Source organism: Vicugna pacos, chromosome 11, assembly GCF_048564905.1.
Source record: "Vicugna pacos chromosome 11, VicPac4, whole genome shotgun sequence".
Lineage (NCBI taxonomy): Eukaryota > Metazoa > Chordata > Mammalia > Artiodactyla > Camelidae > Vicugna > Vicugna pacos.
In genome coordinates, this window is record NC_132997.1 from 64,489,949 (window position 1) to 64,516,625 (window position 26,677).

Sequence of the window (26,677 nt, forward strand, 5' to 3'; positions counted from 1 at the left end):
ACCTCCATTAAAAATAAATAAATAAATAAATAACATAATCACCTACCCCCTCAAAAGAAATATATAGTTATTGGCTGAGCACCACTGTATACATCTAATACACTGTTCTCCATTGATCTCTTGATATAAATATTCATGTACATGTTTTGTGTAGCTATTTTTTCATAACTCTCGAGTATATATTTAGGAATGGAATTTCTGGGCACATGGTAACTCTATGTTTAACCACTCAAGGAACTGCCAGACTGTTTTCCACAGTGAATGCTGCTCACATCACTTTTAATCATGACTTCATATGATACAAAACTGTCATGTTCCTCATGACGTTTTCCATAAGTGCTCCAAAATTCATAGGCTATCTGGATTACCATTCATTAAAGATTTCAGCAGATTAGTTGCTTCTAAAGGGAGCCATTCAGAGGTTTTTTAAGAAAACATAAATTTTGAATTCAAGTGTACCAAGTTCTGTCAAAATCATTTCTGTGACGTTGAGTAAGCAACTTCATCTCTTTGAACCTAAAAAAAAAATTTTGTATGTCTGAGAATGTGGATCTAATGATTGAGATATAAACGCTCAGCATTGTACCCAATATGAAGGAAACACACAGATGAGAAAGGCATTGATCAATACTGACATTACTTTAATTTACAAGTACAGGACACCTGCCCCAGGTGTGACTGAATAAAGAGTCACAAATCTACCTGGTATGTTGATACAAGCAATGTTTGCAACACTTTAAGCTATTGCTTTTCATTAAGATTTGCACTGAGAACAGATTAGAGCCATAAAGGTAGGAGATCAGGGCTGGAATACAGTAGAGAAGTGAGATGAGAAAAAAGTGAAGAAGGGAAATCTCAGACTGCAGATCTCACATCTTTACCATAAGCCAGTCCTATATGAGTTGGACAACAAATATGACAAATTCAGTTTTCTTTGAATATCCAAAATCCCAGAAAATCTAAATATTTTAGCACTTTCATTAGTGGTATTTTGTTGATAATCAAGTTGATGTATTTCTCTGCATTTCTAACAATCCCTTTTGCCTTTCATGATGGAGAAATTAATTTCATTAGTGAGTCATGGGAAGGGTTGCTTGGTAATAAAATAATTTCAGTTTTCGATATGTTTGCTTAATTTATTTACTTTTTTCTTAAGATACTATTTTTGAAGTGATTATTTTATAAAGTTTGGGTTGTTTGATATGTTGTGGGTTCTGTAGCTACTTCTTTCAAGAAGACAGTCACTTTCCAAGTTCAGATACCAAGAATCACTTTCATAGCCAATTTTTATTCCATAATATTGTCTTTGATAAGATAGCTCAATGCTAAATTTTAGAATTCATATATTTGTTAACAATTTGTGATATCTACTTTTGATTGGCTTATGCTTCTGGTACCTGTAATCAAGTTCCTCTTGGGATTACTTATGATATGAAAGTACCATTGAGCCTGTGCGAGGATTGACTAACAAATTTAAAGAAAATGGTGGTGAGGTTATAAAAATAAGAAAGTATCACCAACGACAGGCAGAAATATTTTAAAGCAAAAATCAGCTTGTATTTGAAGTGTAAATATTGCCCAATTGCTGTTGGCCAGAACCCAGCATAAATGCAAAGGATGCTCGGAAATACTGTTTTTCTGTGTTCAACTGAAAGCATTTAAAGGAAAGAAAAGAAGAATTTATTGTTTAAGAAAAGAAGATACCTTTTGCCATAGATAAGCAAGAAAATCAGCACAAAAGCAGCTTATCATCAGCAATGATCTACAAATGTCCTGTTGCAACATAGTATAACTCATAACGTTTCCACCCTCTTAATTTGGGTAAGTGATAAACGAACTGTGCTTCTGTTGGAACATGCCTTTAATTATTTCTAGTAGTATCCAGTAGCAAAGTAGCCACTGATTAGTATAGCTGAACTGTTTGAGGAAGTGAAGCCTTAGAAAGAACTGAAAGCTGTATGATCATTGCCCTTTTCATACAGATTAACATCACCTTTTCATACAGAATAAACTGGGCAAACACTGAAAAATAATTACTTTCTAAAATATTTTTCTACAGATATTCTCTTGTCAAATCTGAAATAAATCTAGCTTTTAATCAACACCAAAATATATATGGTTAAATATAAAGAATCAGCCACTGTAAACTTGCTTTATAATTAACACACCTGACAAAAAATAAAGTTGAGGATATCATCATAGACAGAAAAGGCAGAATATAGAATTATGTAGATAGTTTAACACTTAAGTTTTTTATATAAAAACCATTTATAATATCTTTCTGATCTCTTTCCATCTTATATTCACCTCAACCATGCTATTCGACCTTACATACCACTCTTCAATTAAATTTAAATTATGTATACAGACTGATAGATATAAGCCACATTGCTACGCCTATGGAGTGAAGTCCAACATTCTATATAATTTACCCTCTTAACCTGACCCAAACATCTTTCCATCTTTGTTTTCCAGAACTATTTTATTATATCCACACTTTGCTTCTGTTGTTTTGTTTTCCTGGCAATTCTCACCCATCTTTTTAAAGCCTGATAAAATATCTTCTGCTCTATGAAACCTCTTCTGTTAACCCAAGCTTAAGTAAACTTAAGCCTTTTCTTCTAAAGCACTGTATTATATTTATTTCAGCAAGTATATATTGAGGCAATGTAGCATACTGGAAAAGGGAATTAACCCTGCACTGTCTGAAGAAACAGTAATGGTCTCTCCTGAGGTAGCTGTCATGCAAGACAATGCGAGATTTCCTCAGGATTCAGCCCCACCACTCCTTTTTGCTTCATGACCTATAACTAGACTCAAGTTCCAGGAAGGCCCCTTCGGTGAGGTACAAAGTGTGATCCATGAAGAGAAATGCTACACTCCAACAAGCTGAATTTTCTAATTTATACAGAGAGAAAAATCTGGGTGGGAATGAATGTAAGACTGTAGGATAATGGTGAAGAAATATAAAGTGTGATCGAGCTGTTTATTGATATGGATACTCTAAACAGAGATTCTGGATTTAACGTTGTAGTTCAAGGAGTTAGAAAGGACTCTAATGGTTTCCTTGGCTGGTTGAAACATGGACAAAAACAAGACCCACCATGAGTAAATTGGAAATGCTCAACCTGCCTTGGTTTACTTTATAGAAATGAATTAAAAGAAATTAGAATGTTAGAGTGAATTTGTCAATTAGTACCTACTTATCCAAACTGGTTGGGCCAAGTAGTCAAAGAAGTAAATTTATAAAGAGAGTCCTAGCATCCTTGAAGAGCTATATGGTCTCTCTTCCTTAAAGGTCAGACTTCTCAGTGGGAACTGAGCCATTGAACTAGGAACCTGAAATGGAATGGGAATCTTTAATGGAATGGAAATAACTGGATCCTGAGGTGGCGACAGCCATGTGGCAGCACTCAACTGCCAAAGACAAGGTAGGTATGGTTACCTTAACAAACATCAGAGTCAAAGCAATAATAAAACAAGTCTGACTTGTGCAGACATAAGGCATTGGCTAGTTGATCATGGTGTTCCTAGAAGTGATCTAATGTGATGCCTACTAAATTCTTAATTGATTTACAAGAACACAAGAGTTTTAGGTCAAGTAAACAGAAATCTAATCCTGAATTGTAAAAACTGAGACTCACAGCCCCTCAATCATTCCCTGGACCTGAGCCAGTGTACAAACCCAGAACCCCTTGAATAAAGGTGAGGTCAGACTCCCTAGATAGAGGACCCTAGTACACTACCAAAACTTTATGTTGCCCAAAGGAACCTGTTGTCTTTTACCAGGGTAACTGTGTATTGAAGAAAAGGAAATAGTCATTTCAGAGACTACTGTGCACTGGACATGAACTGACAGTATGTTCAGGAGATACTAATTCCATTGTGGACCACCAGTCAGAGAAGGGACTTTTGGAAGTCAGGTGATCAGTTGAGTTTTAGCTCAGTTCTGTCTCACAATGGACCCAGTGGTTCCCAAACTCATCCTGTGGTTATTTCCCCTGTTCCAGAATATATAATTGGCATAGATATACTCAATAGCCCTCAAAATCTTCACAATGGTTCCATAAGCAGTAAAGTAAAGGTTATTATGGTGGGAAAGGCCAGATGGAAGCCACCAGAACTGCCTCTACCTGGGAAAATAGTTTTAAAAAGAATACCTGAAGAGATTGCAGATATTAGTGCCACCATCAAGGATTTAGAGAGATGCAGGGGTGGTGATTATTACTACATCACTGGTAAACTATAGACTCTGGATGATTATGATGTGTTAATCTAAGTTCATAAATTAAAACAAATGTACCACTCTGGTGGGGTAAGTTAACAATGGGGAAGGCCATGCATGTTTGGAGACAGGTGTATATGGGAGATTTCTGCACCTTCTCAATTTTGCTGTAAACCTAAAACTGCTCTAAAAAATAAAGTTTGAGTTTTTTTGTCTTTTTGTTTTTAAGTTCAGGGGTCTTCTACATTAGTGAAATCTTCAGAAGTCCAGTGATGAGGGGCTTGTTGATGTAGCCCTTCTAAAGTAAAGAATAAGTCGTTGGATCTGATCCCTCCTAAAATCAAAAAAAAAAAAAGCACAATGTGAGGTGAACCTCTTTAGATTATAGAGGCAATAAATTCTTCATTTGGGTGTATTAATATGGCCCATTTACCAAGTGACCCAAAAAGCTGCTAGTTTTGATGAGCCCAAAACAGAAGTTTCTGTAAAAGATCCAGCTGCTGCACAAGCTGCTCTGATACTTGGACCATATGATCCGGCAAATCCAATGATGCTTGAAATGTCAGTGGCAGATAGCGATGCTGTTTGGAGCCTTTGGCAGACTCTTATAAGTGAACCACAGTGCAGGACTTTAGGATTTCTGAGCCAAGCTCTGTCATCTTCTGAAGATAACTTCTCCTTTTGAGAAATAGCTCTTGACCTGCTATGAGGCCTTAGTAGAGACTGTACACTTAAACACAGGTTAAAATGTGATCTGAGCTGCCCATCATGAACTGAATATCATCTAACCCACCAACCCATAAAACTGGGAGTACACAGCAATGCTTTTTCGTCAAACGAAAGTGATAAATACTTATCAGGCCTGAAGCCACAAATAAGTTACATAAATAAGTGGCCCAAATGTCCACAGTCTCCACTCTTGTTACACTGTCTTCTCTCTTCCAACTTGATTCTATAGCCTCATGGGGAGATCCCTATGATGAGCTGACAGAGGAAGAGAAGGCTTTGGCCTGGCTTACGGATGGGTTCCTCATGATACGCAGGCACCACTTCAAAGTGATCAGCTACAGTATTACAGCACCTCTCTGGTATAACCCTGAAGGACAGTACTGAAGAAAAATTGTTCCAGTGGGCAGAATCTCAAACACTGAACCTAATTTTTTACTTTGCCTGGAATATGAAAGCCAGATGTGTGATTATATACCAATGCACAGGCTGTGATCAATGGTTGGCTGGATGGTCAGGGACTTGGAAGAAACAATTGGAAATTGATGACAAGGAAATTTGGGGAATTGTATATTGCTAGACCACTCTGAATGGGCGAAAATGTGAATACAATCATGGTATTCCACATAGCATTACTTTTGATCAAGGAACTCACTTTACAGCTAAAGGAGTGCAGCAAAAGGTTCATGCTCATGGAATTTACTGGTCTTACTAATCCCCATCATCCTGAAGTAGCTGGCTTGACAGAACGATGGAATACTCTTTAGAAGACTCAGTTACCATACAGGTAGATGGCAGTACTTAATGTGCTGTGACAAGGTTCTCCAGAAGGTGTATATGCTCTGAATCAACATCTAATATATACTGCTGTTTCTTCCATAGCCAGGATTCAAGGGTCCAAGAATCAAGGAATGGAAATGGGAGAGGTATCACTCACTATTAACTTCAGTGACCAACTAGGAAAATGTTTGCTTCCTGTTCTGGAGACCTTATGTTCTGCTGGCCTAGAAGTCTTAGTCCAGAGGGAAAAATGTTCCTCTCAGGAGACACAACAGTGATTCCATTGAACTGGATGTTAAGACTGCCACCTGGCCACTCTGTGTTCCTCATGCTTCTTAATCAGTATGCAAAAATGGAAATTACTAAATGGGATGATTGGTCCTGACTACCAAGAAGATACTGGACTACTACTCCATAATAAAAGAACTAAAATGTATGTCTGGAATACAGGGAATCCCTGACAGTGTCTCTTAGTATTACCATACCATGTGATTGAGACCAATGGAAAACTATAACAAACCAATCGAGGCAAGACTAGTAATGGTCCAGAATGAAGATTTGGGTCACCTCATCAGGTAAAGAACCAGACTGTTGAGATTCTTGGTGAAGGTAAAGGGAATATAGAGTGGGTAGTGAATGAAGGTACTTATAAATACCAGTTATAACCATGTGACCAGTTACAGAAATGAGGACTGGAACTATCTTATGTAAATCCTCCTTATTTTATTATGAATAAATTTGTGTGATGCAATAGACTGAATGCCCATGTCCTCCCAAGTTCATATGATAAAATCTAATCCACAATATGATGGTATTTGGAAGCGAGGCCTTTAGAAGGTGACTGGGTCATGAGCAAAGAGCCCTCATGAATGGCATCAGTGCCTTTATAAAAGAGACTCTAGAGAACTCAACTGCCTCTCCAGCCATGTGAAGATACAGTAAAAAGATGGCTACCTATTAACTAGGAAGCAGAGTCTTCCCAGACAGTGAATCTACCAGTACCTTGATCTTAGACTTCCCAGCCTCCAGAACTGAGAGAAATAAATGTTGTTTATAAGCCACCTAATCCATGTATTCTGTTACAGCAGCCGAATGGACTGAAACATGTATATAGTTGATTATTGAACAATGTAGGGATTAGGGGCATCAAACCTTGTGCGGTTGAAAATCTGACTATAACTTTAGTCAGCTCTCCGTAACCACAGTTCCACACTTGGAAATTCAACCAACCATGGATCAATCGTGTAGTACTGTAGCGCGTATTTATTGAAAAAAAAATCCATGTATAAGTAGACTGCACAGTTCAAACCCATATTAATCAAGGGTCAACTGTATATGTGTGTGTGTGTTACATACATACACCCTGTAATGTTACATAAGATGTACTGACTTCATATCATATTATTTAAGTATTTTTAATTTCACATCATAGTTTTAAGTTTTGGGATATCAAAGAGAAAAAATCATTCAAGGACTTTACTTCCTCTGGTGAAAGGCTTAATGCATTTTTGGTAGGATGCAAAACAGCTGTATCATTTTAGGTGGAATTATGACCTTGTTATTGCCTGTGTTTGGAAATTAAATGTAGTTTCAGGAGGTGGTATGGGTGCCAGTGTGGCAAAGGGTGGACTTGTTATGGTTAATTTTATGTGTCAACTAGACTGGATCACAGGGTACCCAATTATTTAGCTAAACATTATTACTGGGTGTGACTGTGAAGGTGTTTGTGGATGAGATTAGCATTGGATTAGTAGACTGAGTAAAGCAGACTGCCCTCCCTAATGTATCATCCAATCTATTGAGAGCCTGAATAAAACAAAAGCAGAGGAAGAGAGAATTTGTCCCTCCTCTGTCTGATTGCTTGAGCTGAGACATCGATCTTCCCTGCACTAGGATTTAGACTTAATCATCAGCAACCCTGTACTCAGATGCAACCACCAGCTCCCCTATCTTAGGTCTTCAGACTCAGATTGAACTGTATCACCAGCTTTCCTGAGTCTCCAGCTTACAGATGGCAGATCATGAAACTTCTCAGTTCCACATCTGCATGAACCAGTTCCTCATAATCTTTCTCTCTTTCTCTCTCTGGAGAATCCTAACACATGATAGACTATTTTAGAGTTTTTAAACAGTATTTAATGATTTTCTATATAGTGCCTAGCACAATTAAAAGAGCTATGGAATGGGATGGTTATTATTATCACCATTATTATAATTATTCTTAACATTATATTATACATTCTACTACTTGCTGTGGGAAAACAAAAATGATCAAGGCATGACCATGGTTCACTAGGAATTTATAACCTTCTAAAAGAGGAAAATAAAGCAAAGTAAAATTTGATAAACACATTAATAACTAGCAAACAGTTGGTCTACTGCCTGAATTATTATGACAATAATTTTTTAAAAATAAAAGTGATGACTAAATGGAATAAAATATATCCAAGTAACAGTCTAATATTTGGTTACATGTATATATAGAAAAGCAGTATTACATCTATAACTTCAGTGGTTTATCTTCAAGAGTCACAAAATCTCTTCCTTTTATGATACCTGAATAGAAGTCAGCACCTTATACCCACAGGGATTTATTCTACAATGATTATTTAACTGATCAAAGTAGGGTACTTCAATGTGTAAAGGTGGCATTAATATGCACTTTGGGACAACAGTCAGAAACTAAGACTATCTTGGGCAAATGGGCCTGCTTATATCTCACCTCAGTCTTTTATGCTTCTAAAACTACTCTAGAAGATAGTGCATCATCATTGGACAGAATCACCTCCAGTTCTCCAAATCTGGCACTTCAGTGTTTTCAGCTTATAACCAGAATCGAATGAGTCAAACTACAAATTAAGGTCAAAACTGAAGGAAGAAAATCTCAAATCTGATCACAAGCTTAATGAAATATTCAAAATTTACATTAAAGATCCAGATTCATGTTTAATTTCAAGCTCTCTAAATTTTAAAGCATTCATAGAAGCACTCTGATGAGAAGTCATCAAAATGACAGGAAAAAAAAAAAAGAACTAGAGCCTATAAATGGTTTTCAACTGAGCTGCTGCTATTATGTGCTTGACATAAGAGGGAAGAACTGACTATATTTACAGTTCTGCCAAAAAACTAATTGTGCTCAACTGTGTGTTTTATAGACATGGAAATGCCTAGTGAAAGTGAAATAAATAAAGTCTGTATACAATTCATTAGTTTAAGTGTTTTAGAAATCATTGATTTGTACAGAAATGGAGCCTCCAAAAAGGGATAAGAACATTGGGGTAAGAGTTTCTATCACTACCCTCAAGTTTCCAGGAACATCTGTGTTCCTCAAACATTTTCTGGACTCCTGAAAAGGCAAGCAATATGGTGATGCATTTACCTGCCCACTTTAGAAAATTAAGTACTTGGTTATTCCTCATTTTTGTTAGTCTTTCTTTTCCCTTAGGAATGTAATGGAACTATTTTGCCAGTTTATATAATGAAACACACACATACTCACAATTTTTTCCTAACTACATAGGATATTTGTTCTTCTAGAGCTTATGGGCTAAAAACAACAACAACAACAAATGAACAAAAATAAACCTTCAGATTTCAAATGCATTCAAAGAATAGTAGTCTCTGTTAAGGATCCTAGGAAGAAAACTTCATTAAACATAAAAACCTCCTTCTGAAACATTAGCTGGAGACCATTCATTCAAAACCATATAGTTTTCTCTATATTTATACTTTTTTTAAAAAAGAATTTTAAAGTTCTAGAATTTTAGAACATCAGGGATTACTTCTATTTTTTAATTTTTATCTCATACTACCCTTTTCCCAGGATAATATCTAGGGACACCAAAAGAAGCCTATTTATTGTAACAATAGATAGAAAATAGCTAGTCTTAAAAATGACATAATGGAATTAAATTGATTAAAAAATGAACATTTTCCTCGATGTTTTTCCTTTTGATAAATATAACCACGTTAGCCCTGACCCCCTTTCTCAAGTGTTTATGGAATATGGGTTTCTGCTTCATCTGAGATACGGTCTTTGACAAACTTTCAGAGTATGAGGCCACAAGCCTATATCCGCCCATAATGGCATATTAGCTGCTGGCCAAATTGGCTTCTCAGGCAAATTCTGGAAGATCTGAAGCTCTGCATCAAACTCATCAACACAGTCTCCTCTTGTCTTAGAAGGCTCCAGCCACCTTTCTTTTCCTTCAGGGTTATGGTGTAGTCAGATATCCAACGACAGGAGTTAGCCTCATACGTGCCACAGGCAAGAGTGATATGTCTCCTGCTGTAGTCAGGGCTGTTTGTAATTCTCTTACTCAGCATGTATTTTCTTAATTATCTTGGGAAAATATTTGACCAACACAACTATTGGTTAGGTAACTCAAATGTGTTAAATCATCTTTGTGTCAGCTTATTTTCATTACATGTATGTAATTTTCCCTGGCAGAATTCAACCACAGATCAAAAAGCTATACTTTAGTATTAAAAAGTCCACAAGACTAGAGAAAACATCACAATTTTACCTTTAGACTGAAGCAATTTATATTCCAGAATGTAATTAGCATGTAAATGTACACTGAGATTCCTGGTAACAAATGGGACTTTTCCTGTTGTCTATGCACGTTTGTTGAAATATAAATGCAAAAATAAAAGGTGACAAATCAACCCTCCCCACAACCACCCAATACACAAATTCTAAAGAAAGGTCTTACAAAGAGACAGCCAAAAGCACTTTTGGAACACTTACTCTTTACCCTACCCTAGGCTTTAAATGGGGAAAAAGAAAGATATTATTGAAAAAAAAAATTTAACAACAGCATTACCTGCTTCATGGTAAGTATGTGCATTTTCATATCCTCTCAAGGAGTATGTGGGAGGGTGTGTGTGTGTGTGAGAGAGAGAGAGATATTATGGGGGGGGATTGGGGAGCTGTCTTTCTCTAATTTCCTGGAAACTAGTCTGAATAATGGATTTATCTTTAAAAAGAGAGAATGACATCTGGCTGGATAATCATTGAGACACAGAACTCACTGGCTAGGTCAACTTCATGCACTAGAAATGCCAAGCAAAAAAGTTCTATGGAGAATCCAGCACTTAGAGAGTTGGGTGCAACAAGGATGCATTCAATTTTCAAAAGGGCACAGTGAACACCGCAGATGGCAGTTAGGCTTGAATGTATGGAAGAATCCTATTGAGGAACACTGTGTGGTGGATACTGGTGCCTCCAGCATAAAGAAGCTAAGAAACTTTGGGATTTTACTGGGAAGTTGTAGTGGTCTGCCTGAATAATGGAATTATATAATTTAAAATTATCTAGAGCTAAATTAAACTTAGCTAATTAAATCATGGAATTAATAAGGAAAAATCCAGCAATCTACTTGAATGTTTCTGAGTAACGAAACACAAGGAATTAGTCACTGGAATCACCTCCCTCCCCTTTTCCTTTAGCTATTTTCACTATGTGTATGCTACCAGAATATAAAATGCTCTAAGACAAGCTTTCCCTGTGTCATCAGACATTTTCATAGTTGTTACAAAAAACTCAATTACAAGGCAAGAGCATTATTTGGTTTAGCTTGCATAATGCTTTATGTGTGTGTGATTGTGTGTGTCTGCATTGTTACGTACATGTGTGTGCATGTGTACGTCAGGATTTTACAATCTGTCAGTCATGAAGAGTGCCAGTTCCTTTACATCCTCATTTACATGGGATATTATGGATATTACAATTATTTTTAGCATTGATAATCAGATATGAGTCTCAATATTTTTAATGCATGAAAGGAGCATAATTTTTTTAATTCATGGGATTATCTAGTTGGTAATATAAAATAAGCTACTTTATGCAAGGTGTCTTGCACAAAAGATGTCTATTATTATTAGGAGAAGAAGAAAGAAAAACCATAGCAATGCACTGTACATAAAGGTCAGAGATAAGGTAAGTAGAGCATCAATTTTATTCTGACCCAGTAATCAGATGTAGGAGACAAACCCATGAAACACAGCAATTCTCATTATTCATGGTAGTCATTTTCTATATGCTCACTGCAAACCCTGAATTAGTGAATACCAAATGAGAAGTTAGAAGTTAAGTTTCCTGCAAGCCTTTGGTCTCATTTTCATCAACCTATCAATACAGAACCTTAATATATGCATACAAATGTCTGTTTAAAGACATCTTATTTAATATATATTGTTGATTGATCATGGAACTCAAGACCAACAGCACAGTAACTCATGCCTGAATGAGCCTTAAGTGACACATGTATATTCTCATAGCAACCTAACAGTCTTCTTGCACTTACCAGCACTAAACACTAGGCGGCACTTCGGTACCACCCTTGAGGAGTTTTTAAAATGGCAAAATCACCAAAAAATGCACAAAAATCTGAAAAGTGTAGCACTACATAAAAAGTGAAAAGAATGCCTGTTTATAGTATGAACTGACACAAGAATGCATGTCCATCCTCAGCTGGGAATGTGCCTGTTAGACTACTCAAGATTTTTTTGCCACTCTGCATGTCTGAAAATTATTGCAGAAGTGCCATGACTATTGATTTGGGGGTTACAAACAAATTTAGCAAATAGGCAAATTTGCAAATATGAAATCTGAAAATAATGAGGATCAGTGATACTTTTAAAATTTTTCAACTCTTTGGTAGAAAAATCTAGAGTTAGTGCCTCACTAAATTTTATTTTATGCTAGACTGTTTAGTGTAGATATGCTTACAAATGCCTTATGAAAAGATACATAGCTATCGGATATGAAAAAGTTAATCTGATTTTAGGATGCAATAATGTCACAGATTTCAGAAATTTAGACTTAAATTATATTTTAGTATAACCAAGATATAGTTTTTAAATAATAGTGTGTCAATTTAAAAATGCAGAAAAAAGCTTTTCTGAAACTGGGAATACTCTGTAAACCTACAAGAACATATGGAAAAATACATTTATCTCATGCTCTCTATTACTGTTGTTTCTCCTTCAGAAATAAGTATAAAATAATTTCTGATGTCTGTAATTATCTCCTTCAATTATAAATGCATTAAATCAGAAAGTGGAAATGGAAAAAAGTTCTATCTGACCACTCTGCTTGCTTACCAGGTAAAGGTCTCATTAAAACTGCAAAGGTTCCAAAGGATTTTTCCTGTTTTTGTTTGTTGCTTGCTTATTTTTCAATGGAGTATAACGGTTGACTCTATTTTACAGGTTACCTGAATTTGACACTTCTTCTAATACAATAGTTGACAGTATGAAAATGATGTTTCTATGAACCAAACGGTCTACCAATAGCTGTACTTACATTATATCCTATGGAGAATAAAAAGAAGAAAATTAAAGTCATTATCTTCTCTCTATTACATTCAATGAACATTTCTTTGACTATACACATAATGCCAAAAGGCATTTCAACACAGTTATCCACAATAAAGTACATTGATGACCACTGAAAAATACAGCTGAATCCACAACTTGAAGATTAGCCTAATGATCCCACCACCTGTCCAACTGTTAGTGAAAGTAAATGGGCCTTAATAAGCAGGTAGAAAAATTCAGTCACAGCAATTTCATGTGCTGTGTGACCTATAATATGTCTCTCATGAGGATGAACCAACTAAGCCATGCAATTAAATTGGCCAAGTATTTATTTACATGTCTATGGTTTGTCATACACTGTGGCAGCTACTGAAAAGGATTCAAAGCTGAGTAAGCCACATATCCTCAGGAAACTCATCTTCGGGTTATGGAGATTAGATACAAATAAAATGGTATATATATCAAAGACTAGAATGGAGGGCAACCTAAGATAACTGGCACAATAAAAGTACATACAAATTGTTGTAGCAATGTCGAAAGGAAGAAATATGCCATCGTAGGAACCAAGAAATGTTTCATGGGGCAAAGGTATGTATAGTGGACCTTGAGTAGTCAGAATCATCTTTCAGCTGAAAGGTTTTAAGGAGTTTAGTCAGAGGTAGAGGTTTGACATTGTATGTAGAAGTATGGAATATGGGGGTGCTTAGGGAGGACATGTAACCTAAAGCAGAGATTTTATGAGACGGGTGTGTGAGTGTGTGTGCGTGTGTATTGGGCATGTATCAAGGTTTGTCAAAGATTTATAACAGTAGAATGAAAAATTGAAAATCAAATTAGAAAAATAAAGCCTTTTAATAAAAATAATATAATGGACATGAGCTATGGTCTTAAAATTATTTATCATGGATCAAGTTATAGGCAAGTTTAGAAGAAAAAAATATGAAGGAGTGAGAAGACCAATTTTAGTGCCTTAGAGGATACCACATGCTTTTTATATGTATTTTTCCATTGATATCCCTTAAACCTGTCTAAAAAGTTGCAGAAATTACTTTTATTTTACAAAAGCTTAAAGACTTTTAAGTAAATTTCTCAAAGTAACAGAGTTAGTAAATGATGGGCTAAAATATAAAGTATAGTATGTCTTGACTGAAGGGCACAGAAAGCCAATGTTGGTTGAATTAATAAATTAGTGAACAAAGGAACATTTCGTGAGTGACTGTAATTCCTTAATGAGTTTGTTTTCTGTCCCAAGGAAATCTGTAATGAATTCATCTTGAAAAATGCTCCCCCTTATGCTTTTCTGATTCATGGAACTGTAGGACAGGTTCCCCCCAAAATGTGATTTTATAGGTTCCCAACATGTTTCTTGAGTTTAGATACACTTTAAAATTTCATACTACAACTGTCTACAAAAACTCTGTTTAATCTACTTTGCCTTAACCTTTCTATATGAGTGGTTTCTAAGAAGTTCTTAAAGTTGACCTCCTTTGATCTTTCAGGCAGTAAGAGCCCTAGAGAAACACTCCGAAGGATAGCTTGGACTCCTGAATTAGGCTTCAGCACAACTTAGTAAGTTTGGGACATGTGATCCAAATAAAATTGGAATAAATACTCAGATAGGAAAAACAAAAACAAAAAACAAGGACTAGCAAATTGTTTAACACCTTAAAAATGCCATGATCATTCAAAGACAAAAATAATACTTTATTGAAAGTCCCAATATATTGCCCGAAAGCTGCATTTTGAAGTATGATATAGCCTATGCATTAAGAGCACAGATGCCAGAGACAGACTGTAGGAACTTGGGAAGTCACTTACCCTGTATGTACCATCTATGGAATAGGGATAATGACAGTACTATCCTCATTCTGTCTGTGAGCATTAAATAAGTGAGTATCAACTGCTTAATACAGTGACAGGCACTTAGCAAAAGCTGTATAAATATTTATGATTTTCCATTATCATTTTAAGTTTTAAGTTACCTGGATTATTTTGGGCCTTACAACTTAAATAAGAATGATAATCACTAACATTTGCAACCCAAATTGGAAAGGTGGGATGTGGGAAGTGTTTGCATCAGTTCTTTTCTGTAGCCTGTACTGTATATGAGCCAGTGCCTGAGGGAGAGACAGGTTTATCCAGAAACTAATGCCCCACAAAGGAGCCCACATCAGGTCCATGAGCTACATTTTATGGCTTCCTATTAGCACCTAATCATTTGTTCCTCATAGATAGAGGAGCTAGGACTCAGCATAGCAAACAAAACTCACAGTGAGTCTCTGGGAGGCTGGCTCTCATAGGAACACTCCTGCTATTCTTCAAAGTAGCCATGAAAGAAACAAATCCTGCACTGGGGAAACTAATCCCCAAGAGAAAGTAGTATTTGAGTTTAGTTCTTGTTCTCAGATTTTTTTTTCATATTCAGCAAATTTGAATTATAATTGCCCTTAAAAATTTGTGTTTCTTTTTTGAGAAAATTTTAAAAAAGTACTATAAACAATTACCTCTAGCTAAGGCCTTCTGTGAATTAAAGGAAGAGGTGCAGTTGGTAAAATTTTCTTTGTATTTTGCTGTAAAAATCTCTCTCCCAAATTTATGAGGCAAAAATATTTCAAATGGAACTATCTAGCAAAGGTATTGAACTGCTAAGGTAATACATATTGAAAATTCCTATTTTGGACACAGTTCTCTCAGTACTTTCTTATTTCTTCATTAGTAAAATTTTTCAGATTTACTAGTAAAATTTAGAGAAATAAAGAGCCATCTTATCCGGGAGATAAATGATTATACTACCACTTAAAAATAAATATCCACAATCTTTGTTAATAAAGCTTTAATTTTTAAAAGAAGGATTATTTAAAAATCTCTAAAATAATATATGTACTTACAGGCAAAGCAAAATATGTAGTAGTTCTATAAAAATTATCACTAAGACATACCAGTTGAAGAAGTGTCCTAGAGAAGTTAAAATAAATTTGCTCAACTGTTGCTACAAAGGATGGTTATATTAAAAAATCAGAGATTGCAGGATTTACAAACATGTAAGACAGAACTTTATAAAAACTGAATTAGAAAAATTAGCTAGATTTTACTTAACACTTACTTTAAACCAGATTTGTATTAAATGCTTTATTATCATCTTGTTTCCTCGGAACAACAACCTATAGGCAAAGGACTATATCATCTTCCTTTTATAAAAGAAAAAACCTGAGACATGGAAAGACAAAGAAATGTGTTCAAATGTCACATGGTTTTAATTGCTAATTTAAGATGAAGTCAACATTTGAATTAGGCTGATTCAAAGGTCACTAAACAAGTATATAACTTTGTCTCTGAGACCTTAGATTTGATGTAGTAGGTAGAAAGGAGTCACTGAAAATTTCCGAAAAGACAACTAACAATGAGAAAAAGGCTGTTCTGAAAGGTTAGTATGCAGAAAAAAATTGAGAGAGAGAGACAGATTCTGGGGTCATTCTAGGCATTACCGAGCTGTGCAGTGATACAGGATTGAAGGGATACTGAATAATAACGCTTCATATTCCTATGAGATTTTGATAGCATCTCCTCACAACAACCTTATGGGGTAGTTATATTGTTATCCTCACTTAACAGATAAAGAAACCAAAGCTTTAAAAATATTTAGTAATTATTTAAGGCTGCACAGCTAGTAAGAAAGGAAGCTGGGGTTCAAACCCAGTCCTATCTGATTCTAGGGTTTATGTAAATAACAAGCTATACTGATTATATTATGTTATGTATATAAACTGTTCTAAGACTCACAACATACTAATGAGGTACACTGAGACTTAGAAAGCTTAAGGGACTCAATGTCATATAACTGGGATTCAAACCCAGGCTTGTTTAATTTGCTGGGTGAAGCTATATAAAATATACAATTGAAGAAAACTACCTTCAGAGGAAATGATTGAATCAAGAAAGTATCTAATTTTCCCACTTCATAAAAAACCGGTCTCAGCTCTAAGATCAAAAATCCCTTTAGGGTGGTTTCAATAATGAAAAAGTTGTTTTTCCCCCTATAAGAACCATTTTATATTTATCATCTGGAAGTTCTCAGGTAGTGCTTATTGCTGAGTTCACAAAAGGCAGCATTTCTGAAATGGGGGAATTAATCAGCACCGACTTTTTTTTGGTTGTTTTTTTCTCCCAAAATGACCAAAAAATGCCATAAAAATAAACTGTGTTTCTCATACTGTTTTTCTATGAATTACAGTAAAGATTTCTGAGATGCTGCAATGCCAATACCAGCTTATCTCAGATTGCACATGTATATGTCACCCTTTGCACACTGAAAAATGGAACAAACATGTCATGTTATATAGCAAAAGCCACCATCAATGCTGATGGGTTTACATACAGGATAGAGAGCATAGGGAGGTAAAATTAGAGAATAAGAGTAAATCAACTTCTGCTTCTTGGAGGTTGGTGGGGATTTCTCTTCTGCTTGTCAACTTGGGCCTTTCTTTCTTTCTTTTTCTGGATTTGGAATTTGAAGGGAAATTTTGTTTAAACACACCATGCTGTGGCTGACAGATTGACATGTCCTCTACTCAGATAATAACTGGCTATGGCTTCCTGCCTACTAATAGCTGAAAGCACAATTTAGAGTCTGACCCACACACTTGACTCCATGTTTCCTTGATCTAGTTTTTCCCATAACAGTAAGACTTTTGTTGTTATTCCTAAAGTCACATTTCAAATAATGTATTGCAAGGTTAACCAGTTTAACCCAAAACTTTTAAGTTCTATTAAACATTATAGGATAGCTATAAAATTATACATGTATAAAGCTTATTGAAATTTATTATTAGGAGTTCTTCTAAACATCTCTTTTGCATGGAAAATACTCTCAAGTTGTTCTTTGTCCCTTTTAGAACCATGACAAATATTACAGCGGATCCTGACACTCTTGATTTTCCTGAGCTTGAACTTGGCAGTCATGTCCAAGTGGCTAAGTCTGGATCTATTTATTATCTTTGTTCTAGTTCATCCAACATATACAACAGACATGACATGGCTAAACTGAAAAACTTCAGGTTCTGAAATCTTAGAGGAAGGGTTAGCTGTAGTTCTCGAATCACACAGAATCACTTTTACATCAACGTAGCCTTTCTCTTTATGCCAAAGCCAAACCGTTCCAAGGATTCCTCCTAACACAAAATTATCCATAGTTGTATGGGTTTAGTTCTGGACTCTCAATTGTATTACACTGATTTCTATGACTATCCTTATGCCAATACCACATTGTTTTGAATACAGTAGCTTTTCACTAAGTTTTGAAATTGGGAACTGTGAATCTTCCCCTCCGACCCTGATCTTTTTTCAAGGCTCTTTTGCCACTTAAGGTCCACTGAATATCTATTATTTACTTCTGTAAAAATTACTTGAAAATTCAATACTTTTCTTCTCAACCCACTAAACTCCTCCTTTCACTGACTACAGAAACTACTTCATAAGTTCTTCACTTTATGCATTTAATTACATCTAGAATGAACTTGTCATCAATTTCACTTGCTGAAATCTTGGCCATTTGTTAAAGCCTGTTTCATTTACCACCTGTATAATGAAGCCCTCTTCTTATTTCTCTAGTTATTATTTTTTTCTGAACTATCATATTGTCTGAATATTTTATGATAAATTATTACACAACAGTATTATTTAATAAACCATTAAGTCCAATTGTGCTTAGGACGGCAGTGTAGTAATTAAAAGAATGTGGCCTGAAGTAAAATATCCTATACACAATCCAGTACTGTCACTTCTAACTATATAATCTTGGCAGCTCCTCACTTCTCTGTGCCTCATAGAGGTTACCTACAACATAAGTTTAAGACTATTATAAGGATTAGGTATAACAATTCTTTTAAAGAAGTCAGCATAGTGCCTGGAACAGAATAAATGTTTAATGAAAATAAAGTGTCATTTTCACAATGGTTCTGACTTTTTAATATCCTTATATGCTTTCTCTTCACTGTTACTTTCTATCTACTCTGCTATTTTACTCTGATTTCTTTATTTGATACTAAACTCTGAGAGCAGTTTCCTGAACTTCTTGCTGTCTGAGTTACACCCTAATCTCTACTGATGTCACAGTGGTCTTCCTTGAGTGCAAGTCTCATTCTGCTTGTACTCTATTGCCTAAAAGCTTTTAGAACATCCACATGGCTCATAGAATAAAGTTAAATTTCCTCCACGTGACTTAAAATATCCTTTCTGTTTTCACTTTGCTTTCACTCCACAATTATGGCACTATTGTCAGATTCCTGAATTTTCTATAATGTTTCACAAGACTTGTCTTTGCTGATGGGTCTTTTCATATACTGTCATTTTAGAGGCATACTCTATCCTCTCCTATTAAATCCAACGGAAGGATCCTGCCCACATTCCAAATTTCACTGAAACATTGCCTTCCTGACCATTTCCTTTGAGGTAAGAGATGCCAATCACTTCATCATATGTTTGCATGCCATACCATATGCCGACTGCTTGCAAAGAATCTGTAACTTTACTGTTTACTTATCTATCTACTCTTACTAGCCAGTCATAACTTAACAATAAGAACTATATCCAACTCAACTTTGTATACTTAGTTATTACATTTAATATGGAGGTTTGACTGGAATGCTCAGTAAGTATTTTCTGAATAAACAGACAGATAGATAGTTATACAGATAAAGGAAGGGGGGAAGGAAGAAAAGAAAAGAAAAGAAAAGAAAAGGAAAGGAAAGGAAAGGAAAGAAAAGAAAAGAAAAAAGAAGAGAAGGAAGGAAGGAAGGAAGGAAGGAAGAGAGAAAAAAGAAAGAAAGAAAGAAAGAAAGAAAGAAAGAAAGAAAGAAAGAAAGAAAGAAAGAAAGAAAGAAAGAAAGGGAAGTTTAATAGTGTGACTTTTTGTTGTTGTTATTCAGGATAGACTTAAGGAATTTGATTTTCCTTTGATTAGAAGGGAAACACGCTTGATGATATCCTCACTTAGAAACTCAGCTTGTTGGGGTCTATAGATTTGGAATATCATTGGTTATTACAGAAGAAGAAGGAGGATGGTTAGATATACATGGACGCTTAAAGGCCTGTCACTTCCAGTGACAGGCACTGCTGCTGCTCACATGTCACTAGAATGGTGCAATTTTACTATATTCCAAAAGGAAGAGACTAGAATATTGTAAAACAGAACTATTTACTGCAAAATCACCACCTACCACATTAGAGCACAAGCTTCTTAAGGACAAAAAATATATTCCACAAATCTGTATATATTTCAAAAAATGTTGCCCACAGCAATTATGCAGTAGATGGTTTTATAATGAGTGAATAAATGATCTCATATAGATCTTAAACATCAATCCAAATAATAATGATTTCAGAGAAAAATATATCAAAATTAACTAATTCAGAAGATTACATTTAACTATAAGGTTCATTGACTCAATTCACTTTGATTTCCCATTTTCTTAAATCTCAGCAGTTTCAACCTAGGGAACATTAATTGTATTATCTGGAGCCTCTACCCTAGAGTATAATAAAAATAATCCTTGGAATTTTGCCAAAATTCTTCCTCTGTTATTATTCTATCTGTAAATAGTTTAACTTGCTATGGTAGAACAATGTCATCTACAGACATTAATCATGTGTGGGGTGGTTTAACCGCACTTACTTTTTCTGTGAGAAATTAGGTGTCACGTTTTCAGTGTATGTTTTAATCCTTTTTCATTCTCACTGAACACCCTCTGATCTAACATAACTAATGTGCATTCAATTACATTTCTGTAGAAAAATTACTATTCTGAATTCTCATTCTGGATTCCTTCCAATGGTTGTCAGGCTTGTATTCTTGACCCCTTTGAATGAGTCATAAATGGGTAGAACCTTACTGAAAGAGTTATGAGAGATATTTCGAAGTATTAAGCCTAAACACTGATAATGTATAAATTATTGTGTTGTGACAAGAATCTTCTTAATGTGAAACCCTCAGGATTTTCAAGTTATTTATAAAAAGTAAAATAAAAGAAGCATAAAATTATAATATATATTTTTAAATGTCATGTGTGAGTGTCCTATATCAAAATACAGTAATGCAAAGGGGGAATATCTAAACACTTTTTTCCCAAAATGAACAATGTCCTGTGAGAGTCTCTTTCCTCTGATATTTTATTTTGGTGACAAATTTAAGATGACATATCTGTTATCTAATTTCTGATTTTGCTACCTACAGAATCAGACTATACACAAAATGGTGATAACATGAAGACTATTATGATTTTTGTCTCTTGGTAAGTTTGATTTTAAATATTTGGAATTAAGTTATAGGTAGTTCAGTCCAGGGAAAAAATGGATAATAAAAAGTTCTTCCTTCTCTCCAATAGGGTTCTCTTCTCTATTCAATAACATGAGTACCCTCCTTTCGTTCTGGGGTCTTGTACTTTGCTCAGCTCCCATTCAAAATGGGAGGGTAATGACATAACACAAATAATATGCTTGAACAAACAGACATATATAAAATTTACCACTCAACATTCAGAGGGCAGACATTATTTTCAAACAAATTTTAAACATTCAGAAAAATTAACTTCCATAGTCTAAAAATAAGCCTCACTAAATTCTAGTTTAAATTACATAGACTATATTCTCCAAATATAATTTATTAAAACTAAAACCACATGGAAATAATGCCTGATTAATAAGTATTTGAGAAAAACTGTGCTACATCTTTATTCTATGCCATATATGGAAAAAATAAACCAAGTACTGTTTTATACTACTTATAAACAGCACGCCTTATAGATACACAGAAACAGAGACATTTTAGGGATGAATTAAAACTAGAAAATTATTAAAACCAAGAAACTGGGAGGAAATAACTACTGAAAACAAAATCAGGAGAATACATTTTTGACCACAGGGAAAAGTCTTCTCAAAGAACATGCAAAAAGCACAAAACAAAGCAAAATGTTGATGAAATGTTTATGTATAACACTACATCAACAGTAAGGATTTCAGTTCAATCCAAGTGTACAACAGACAAAGTCAACAGACAGATGGCAACCTAAAAAAAGCTAATTGTGGCCCGAAGTCACACAGGCAGTTATGACACAGTCAGTACTTGAATTGAGGACTAAACCAACAAAGGATTCATATCTATTGAATTGCATCATATCAAATTGCCATCTCAATTAGGATCCACTCGACAACTACAAAAATGGCAAAAATTGGAAAGCAGAATAACAGCAAATATTGAGTAGGATGTGCAGAGGCAAGAAACAGTTTTTCTGGAAGGGGTAGAAATGTATTAGTAAAGCCTTTTGGCTTTACTAATTGGAAAGTATTATTGAAGTTTAGGATGCATATACACAATGAATCAGCGATGCGTCTTTTAGATATAATTCTTAGAAAATTCTGCAAAAGTATATATTAAAGACAAATACGGATGAAAAGATATCTTCAAGGCATTGTGTGTGATAGCAGGAAGCTTGATGCAACTTAGTTTTTCATTAACTAGGAAATGGATAAATAAATACATATGGTAGATACAGACTATGAAATGCTTCTGTAAAATGCAGTAGTGAGCATACAGTACTGCAGGCTTCAGTCTATGTCTTGGAGAAGGAGCTGCGGTCACCAGAGTGGCTATGATTTTGCTCAAGCTCCAGTCTGCTCAGAGAAATACCAGAGAGCTATCCCCAAAAGATCCAGGGCCAAAAACGGACAAACTGATGTATGCTGGCCCCCAGGGTAGGAGGGTCTACATAACATCCAGACTGTCAAACAAGCTGCAACGCCAATAGTCACTCCTCATCATAAGTCTGCAATCATATGGAGACGTCTTTGCAAATTTCTGTAGAAATTGAGGAATGCATTGAGGAATGTTCCAAACAGTACTCAGATTAGTCTAACAAAATTTGCCAGTAGGTGCAAAAAGCTATACTAAATGAATGGATTCTAAAGAATTTAGCCAACTGGATCCTACATCAAACATCAAATGAAAGCTTACACTAGACTCTAACCTAAATCCTCTTCTCCCACCTAGTGACAAATTTGGAGAATGCAGACTTAAACTCCTAGAAATGATAGCTACACACAGACTGCTTGGTGTACTATGGTAGACATGATGCTTTAAACGTTCAACTCAGAAGAATGCAGTCAAAGATTTTACAATGACTTTGTCTCTAAAATACAAAATCAAAATCATGTCTCAGCAAATGTTTGCCTAACACTGGATGTCCCAGAAATTGTACACAACGAATCACTGAAAATGCCTGTAGGTACCACAAAAGCTGGTTTAGTAAAACAAACCTGGAAGCTCAATGTAATATATACACCTTCTGATCACCCAGTCACTGAAATATTTTTCTCATTTTAATTTTCTTTCTTTTTGTTTTAAATAAGGTCTTGCTGAGGATAAACTCTATACAGAGCACTCTAGTTGACTGTTCTCAGGTAAGCTAAATCTAGAGTTTTCCTGACAATATTTTATTGATCTTGCTCAATTATAATATATACCTGAATCTCTATGAAAAACTAAATATTAAACAATAAGCAGCTGTTAAATTATACTGCCTAGAAAATTAATAAAATCATAAAACTAAATTTTTTATATAACATGGGGAAATGTTCCTGATATATCAAGTGAATACAAACCAGGATGGATTGCTATATGAATCAATTTTATAATGTGTAAAATACAGCATGGAAAATATATTTATGAAAATAAAATATATATGGACATATATAATATGTAAAATATGGAAGTAAGTGACACATTTGCATAACAAAAAGTAAAAGTAAACATAAAATAATGTTAATACACTTATTTTTTCTAAGCTGTGCAATTATGAGTGATTATAGATTGGGGGTACTTTTATTTTCCAGTTTTTCAATATCAATATATATATATATATATTTACTTTAGAATTTAAAAAAGGGGAACTTAGATGCCATCTTTTGCAAACAGCTCATCTTACAGGAGATGGAACTTAAGGCCCAAAGTCACACAGGCAGTTATGACACAGTCAGTACTTGAGTTCTACTGATGCCAATGTTCTATGGGTATTTTACAGTCAAAACTAAGCTGTAAGTCCCAAAGTTAAGATGCCTGACTTTTTTTTTCTTAACATTTTTTATTGAGTTAGTCATTTTACAATGTTGTGTCAAATTCCAGTGTAAAGCATAATTTCTGTTACCCATGAACATACATATAGTCATTGTCACTTTTTTTTTGCTGTGAGCTACCACAAGATCTTGTATATACTTCCCTGTGCTATACACTGTAATCTTGTTTATCTATTCTACATATGCCTGTCAGTATCTACAAATTTTAACTCTCAGTCTATCCCTTCCCACCCCCGCCCCCTTGGCAACCACAAGTTTGTATTCTATGTCTATGAGTCTGTTTCTGTTTCGTATTTATTTATTTATTTATTTTTTCAGATTACACATATGAGCAATCTCATATGGTATTTTTCTTTCTTTTTCTGGCTTACTTCACTTAGAATGACATTCTCCAGGAAATCCATGTTGCAGCAAATGGCGTTACATTGTTGGTTTTTATGGCTGAATAGTATCCCATTGTATACATGTACCACTTCTTCTTTATCCAGTCATCTGCTGATGGACATTTAGGCTGTTTCCATGTCTTGGCTATTGTAAATAGTGCTGCTATGAACATTGGGGTGCAGGTGTCATCCTGAAGTAGGGTTCCTTCTGGATATATGCCAGGAGCGGGATTCCTGGGTCATATGGTAAGTCTATTCCTAGTCTTTTAAGGAATCTCCATACTGTTTTCCACAGTGGCTGCGCCAAACTGCATTCCCACCAGCAGTGTAGGAGGGTTCCCTTTTCTCCACAGCCTCTCCAGCATTTGTCATTTGTGGATTTCTGAATGATGTCCATTCTGACTGGTGTGAGGTGATACCTCATTGCAGTTTTGATTTGCATTTCCCTGATAATTAGTGATACTGAGAATTTTTTCATGTGCCTATTGATCATTTGTATTTCTTCCTTGGAGAATTGCTTGTTTAGGTCTTCTGCCCATTTTTGGATGGGGTTGTTTGTTTTTTTCTTATTAAATTGTATGAGCTACTTATATATTCTGGAGATCAAGCCTTTGTCCGTTTCATTTGCAAAAATTTTCTCCCATTCCATAGGTTCTCATTTTGCTTTACTTATGGTTTCCTTTGCTGTGCAAAAGCTTGTAAGTTTAATTAGGTCCCATTTGTTTATTCTTGCTTTTATTTCTATTGCTTGGGTAGACTTCCTAGGAGAACATTTTTGAGATGTATGTCAGATAATGTTTTACCTATATTTTCCTCTAGGAGGTTTATTGTATCTTGTCTTATGTTTAAGTCTTTGATCCATTTTGAGTTTATTTTTGTGTATGGTGTAAGGGGGTGTTCTAGCTTCATTGCTTTACATGCTGCTGTCCAGTTTTCCCAACACCATTTGCTGAAGAGACTGTCTTTATTCCATTGTATATTCTTGCCTCCTTTGTCGAAGATGAGTTGACCAAAAGTTTGTGGGTTCATTTCTGGGCTCTCAAAATACCTGACTTTGTGATCCTCTTCCGTATCCATTTACAATTTGACTTTTTGTCCTGAAATAGTAACAAATGTTGCTCAATTGTGTATCTATCAGCTGCTATTCAGAGTATAGAATACCACATTTCAAGAGTTCATGAGTCAACAGACACTGACATCTCTTAGAACTGCTGCAAGCTTACAACAAACACAATCACCTAGAAGGGAAAGCTCCTTCCTCTAGCTTTGAGATCCATACTTCACAATCATTCAAGGTACTGTTAAAGTAGGGTGTAAAATAGTTGAAAATTCACTTGCTGTTTTCAATGTACTATTTACACAAAAGTATGTGTAATTTGGGAAAAATGTGAAACAGATGAATAATTTGTTATATATAACTTTGTTAACATTTTTAAATATTCTTTCCAATTTTAACCTTTATTAAATAGAGAAATGAAATTATTTGATAGAGCTGTAAGGACTGGGAGAGGAAATGAGTACAGAGACTATTTCTCAGTCTTTTTTTAGAGAAGGAAGTCTCTTTCACTGTTTCAGTGAGTAGTGTAGTCTCTTGATTCTAAATATATGCTAATATCTGTGCTTTCTATTTGCAGGAAAATTTCTATTTTGCTATAAAACTCTCTTTTATGCTAGGATTATAGATATTAGAGCTGGAGGAACCACAAGAAACAGCCTATTCTCCATCTCTAGATTAAGGTATGTAATATACTATTAAAACAGATTTGCAGATGAGATAACTGAAGTCCGTAAAGATGAAGTGATGTACTTGATGTGTCAGTAACAAGTGGAGAGAAGGAAACCAGAGCCCAGGTCTCCTGCCTTCTCCCAAATTATTGTTTATATCACCAAACCCTGTCTAATATTTTTAAAAAATCTACAACTTCAAAAACCCACAGAAGCAGAATATTGGTAACAGAGGATGAATTTAAGCAGGATAGAGAGAATATACAAATAAAATTTAAAAAATTAGATTCCACTTTTTCCCTAATAATATGCTTTTTTTAAACAATAATAACATATATATTATGTAATTATAGTAGCATGTTTTGGTCACAACGGTCTAAATACTTAAAACTTA

The 26,677-nt window shown here is 35.0% G+C and overlaps 1 long non-coding RNA gene across 1 annotated transcript in view; it reads right to left on the reverse strand.

The window, feature by feature from the left end:
• Nucleotides 1-262: 262 nt before the first annotated feature.
• The window catches only part of LOC140699347 (uncharacterized), a 300,931-nt gene continuing 274,516 nt past the window's right edge, over nt 263-26,677 (reverse strand). The window contains exons 4-7 of the long non-coding RNA XR_012077460.1: nt 24,547-25,655; nt 16,158-16,261; nt 12,839-13,048; nt 263-516 (exon numbers count right to left, since the gene is read on the reverse strand). This is a non-coding gene — a long non-coding RNA (uncharacterized lncRNA). The remainder of the gene's footprint in view (nt 517-12,838; nt 13,049-16,157; nt 16,262-24,546; nt 25,656-26,677) is intronic.